This window comes from Leuciscus leuciscus (genome assembly GCF_965113295.1).
Source record: "Leuciscus leuciscus genome assembly, chromosome: 15".
Taxonomy (NCBI): domain Eukaryota; kingdom Metazoa; phylum Chordata; class Actinopteri; order Cypriniformes; family Leuciscidae; genus Leuciscus; species Leuciscus leuciscus.
Genome location: NC_138739.1, coordinates 34,978,486 through 34,983,480, shown reverse-complemented (window position 1 = coordinate 34,983,480; position 4,995 = coordinate 34,978,486).

Here is a 4,995-nt window from a genome sequence, read left to right as displayed (position 1 = left end):
GAAATATAATAATAAATGCATCTCTAGCACAGTGAAGCATGGATGAAGAGACTGTGTCATTGTGTGAGGAGCCTTTTAGCTGCGGGTATTGGTGAGCTGCTTCATTGTGAAAAGTCCTTTAAAGGGATAGTTCACCCAAAAATGAAAATTAGCCCATGATTTACTCACCCTGAAGCCATCCTAGGTGTATTTGACATTCTTCTCTCAGACGAATACAATCAGAGTTATATTAAAAAATGTCCTGGCTCTTCCAAGCTTTATAATGAGAGTGAATGGCTGGAGAAAATTTGAATTCCCAAAAGTTGTCTGCAAGTTGGGGAAAGCTATTTCATGCTAAGTTACTTTATCTACAGTATTTCTGCAATTCTTGTTAATTTCCTGACCAGTGTTTTGCAATTAAAATGGTTAACACTATTAGAAGAACACTAAATATTTTGCCAATTTTGGCTTGGCCAATTTTTTATTTGCCCAGGAGTGTATTCCATGTTGATATTCATAAGTGTCAGATACTTGCTTTAACTGCTTAAAGGGATACTCCACTTTTTTCGGAAATATGCTCATTTTACAACTCCCCCAGAGTTAAACAGTTGAGTTTTACCGTTTTAGAATCCATTCAGCCGAACTTTGTGTCTGACGGTACCACTTTTAGCATAGCTTAGCATAGATCATTGATTCTGACGAGTCCAGTAGCATTTCTTTCAAAATGACCAAAGAGTTTCAATATTTTTCCTATTTAAAACTTGACTCTTCTGTAGTTAAACCGTGTACTAAGATCGACGGAAAATGAAAAGTTGCGATTTTCTCAGCCTATATGGCTAGGAACTACTCTCATTCCGGCGTAATAATCAAGGAACTGTGCGGCCGTACCATGAGTCCAGTAGGCGTAATGATATGACGCAGCGCCTGAAAATAGGTCTAATAGGTTAGACAAACTTAGTCCCGGTCACGTTGGAAGTTACCAAGCTGGGGACTATTTTCAGGCGCTGCGTCATATCATTACGCCTACTGGACTCATGGTACGGCCGCACAGTTTCTTGATTATTACGCCGGAATGAGAGTATAGTTCCTAGCCATATCAGCCTAGAAAATCGCAACTTTTCATTTTCCGTCGATCTTAGTACACGGTTTAACTACAGAAGAGTCAAGTTTTAAATAGGAAAAATATTGAAACTCTTTGGTCATTTTGAAAGAAATGCTACTGGACTCGTCAGAATCAATGATCTAGGCTAAAAGTGGTACCGTCAGACCCGGAGTTCGGCTGAATGGATTCTAAAACGGTAAAACTCAACTGTTTAACTCTGGGGGAGTTGTAAAATGAGCATATTTCCGAAAAAAAAGTGGAATATCCCTTTAACATTGTTTAAAAAAATTCCTGACAATTTTTTTGACTCCTTGCAAACTCAAAGAATGTATTTACCACACAACTCTGGTGTTTGTCAAGAGTTTGTATTTGGATCATAAGATTTCCCATCAAAAATACAAAATGTGCTGCTCATCGCATATGATGATATTTTCAGCAGGGTTCCAATTTGGAAGGCAATAAGTTGTTAGCTCACATCCCCATATGAAATCATCATGAATAGGCATTACGGTAACACTGTTGACTGCCCTCTTAACTCATATATTCTCTAAATGGATCTGTCTTGTGTAGTTGTTCGTCCAAGGATGGATTATGGACTGGGTCAATGAAGCCAGTCTCTGACAGTCAGGGACCTCCAGGAAACAAGCCACTGCGTATGTAAAATTGATGTAGATAGATGAACAGGACTTGTATGCCAGAACCTTGCATTTTAAGGCATCATATGTGAAGGCTCCTCCTAGGCAAACAACATATAGATGAATTGCATACATCCTTTGCAGAGAAGATACTGTAATCCCAGAAGGCTCAGTACAAAAGCCGAGTTTCCACCGCAGGAACTTTCCCCAGGAACTAGGGACTTTATGCTGGTACTCAGTTACCCCTTTTCCACCAAGGCAGTGCTGGTGCCGGTTCGGAGCCGATGCCTACTTGCAAACCAGTTCTTTGTGTTTCGACAGCCAAAGAACTGGTTCTCGGCCAGGAAAATTGGTTCCAAAGCAGCACCAACTCTTTGCTGGACTAGAACCGTTCTTTTACCACGTCATGCTTACGTCAGGGGCTGGGGGCGGGGTTATTGTCGAACTTGTTCTCGAACGTAACCTCCGTCTATAGTAATCCAGACGAGCAGCACAAATGTGTTCTAAACGTCTTCTTCTGACCCCAATATAGGATCGCAAAGCCAGGAGAAACATTTGCAGAAAGACGATGTAGTGCACCATTGTAATTGTTATGCTTGAAGTTGGCGCAAGCGTTTCTGGGAAAGCTAAGACGTATGGCAACGTACACAGTGACGTAACGACGTCATTCGCTGTTCTCTCTAGTCAGTGGAAAAACAAACAGGTTCTGTGAAGGTTCGCAAGTTGAACCAGCACCAGTTTAGAACCAGTTCTTTTTTGGTGGAAAAGGGGTAAAAGTGTTTCCACCGCAGGAACCAGGGTCTAAATGAAGTTCCGGGTAAATATCCCCTCCAAAAGTCCCTGCTTGCGAGGTAGTACTTTTTCAAAGTCACTTTCCGGGGTGGGACTTGGGTGCTGAACATGCTGATTGGTTGAGTTCATGCCGCATTTTGATTGGTTGACAGCATTTTCTTTCAACCACCATCTGTTGCGGTGCGTTCAGTAACAGTTGTTTGCTATTCAAATCAACAATGGAGTTTAAAAAAATACGACCGATGGACCGACGACGAGGTTCAGGCTTTATTAAGCTTAAATGGATGAAATCCAGTGGGAACTGTAAAGTAGCGTGCAGTTCTGCGTCACCAGACTATTTGCCTAATCTTCACGGTACTTTAGACCACGGTGGAAACGCAGACAGCAACAGGTCTGGGGGGAAAAAGTTCCTGGTACAAATTGTTCCAGGTAATTTCAGTGGAAACGTCCCACCCCAAAAGTTCCTAAACTTAGAAAAAGTGCTACCTTGCGAGCAGGGACTCTCCGCGGGGGAAATCTTTACTCGGAACTTCATTTAGACCCTGGTTCCTGCAGTCGAAACACACCAAAACACACCGAGTACCACCCCAAAGTCCCTAGTTGCTGGGGAAAGTTCCTGCGGTGGAAATGAGGCTTATTTTACCCAATGTGTGTAGAATGTAGACATGCTTGTGGAGCACCAGGTTTTCAGAGTTGCTGCCTAAAGCCCAATTTATACTTCTGCGTCGAACTTACGCCGTAGCTACGTCGTAGGCTGTGTGTAGCGCGTGTACCCTACGGCGTACCCTGACGTGCACCTCTCCAAAAATGTAACAACGCGTCAACTCTACGCGGACGCAATCGCTGTGATTGGTCTGCTAGGACCGCTCCCTCGGGTTTCACATGCTCCCTCTGCGCGCGTGAACGCGGACAATGACGCAGAAGTATAAATGAAAACCAACGCGTTGCCTACAGCGTAGAGGCTCCGGCGTAGGTCCGACGCAGAAGTATAAATCAGCCTTAAGTAGTGTTCAGTCACCGATCAGTTCCATTTCAGTTTATATATGCTGCAAGTGATTAAAAATTATGTATTCCTTTATCATAGATAATGATCAACAATTTATTTATAAAAGAGGACCTATGATACTTTTTCACATGTTCAGCTTTCTTTAGTGTGTAATGCTGCTGTTTGAACATGAAAAAGGTCTGCAAAGTTACAAAGGACAATATTCCTTGTTTAAATAATTCCCGCCCAAAGCATACACAAAATAAAGGGGCAGGGGCAGGGCCTGATTGAGTTAGTAGTGTTAGTAACTGAACTTATGTTAAGGGGCGTGGCATTTCCCAAACATACACTTGAAGTGCTTGACCAATCACAACACACTGATCCAGCCGACAAATCAGAGCACACTGCGCTTATAGACCCTTTTACTGTTTGTACACAATGATGATGAGGGGAAAAGGGGTATGCGCACGCATATTGGCAACGGAAGTATGGCGAGAATCACCAGCATGTCAAGCTACGCGAGCGGATTAAACAACAGACGCAAGCATTTTTTATTATGTCCTCGCTCCAATCAACACGTTTAATCGCCTGCAGCCACTCTTCTGAAACGGCCGTGATCCTGTCGGAATAATATAAAACTTAAGCCCCTTGGTGGAATATCGATTAGTGCAACCGTAAACGAAACAACCAGACATTTTGATGCTGGGAAACCGTTTTGATAAACTTTCGGAGTTGCTAACACGTTAGAGCCAGTGGGGAAAAACACCACTTCCGTTGCCAAAATGCGCGCGCAACTATTTGATCACGTGGCCTGTAAAAGGGTCTATACACATACACAATATATCAATATAAAAGTTATTCTCACAAGAGTTGCTTACCCTTTATTTAATATATTAATTGCCACTGGTATAAAGGAATGTTCATACACATTTCTAAGATATGTTGGGACCTTATACCTTCTTCCAGATGGAAGCATTACAAATTCTGAGTTAAGTGGTTGTGAGGAGCCCTGCCGTCCTCACTATCCTCTGCAACTTATTCTTATTCCTCAATCATAAGTTACCATACCAGGCTGTGATATTAAACATTAAAATACTCTCAACGTGACTTTTTTTTAATTATGGTGTAATTGCAACTTAATTGCAACAGACCACATTCTCCAGGTATTATAGATCTCGTCAGGTTGTGCGTGTTTGTGTGTGTGTGAGGTGACAGCAGCACCTGTTGGGACAGTTTAATATCCTCTCTACCCACAGAGCTCTGCTGAGGAGAGATGGCACAGGACACAGCTAATGTGGTTGTGTCTGCTATTAGCCTCTGGGCGATACAACCGCCCTCGCTCTCTCTCCGTGACCATTAGGAGAACAGCAGGGGTCCTCAGCATTAGGCAGAGTGGCAAGAGTGCAGCACCCTCCCCCATTTTTGTCATTAAAACGCATTAACCTCCTCTGAACAGACCGCCGTGTGAGGAGAACCTCACCTGATGGAAAATACTTTTACAC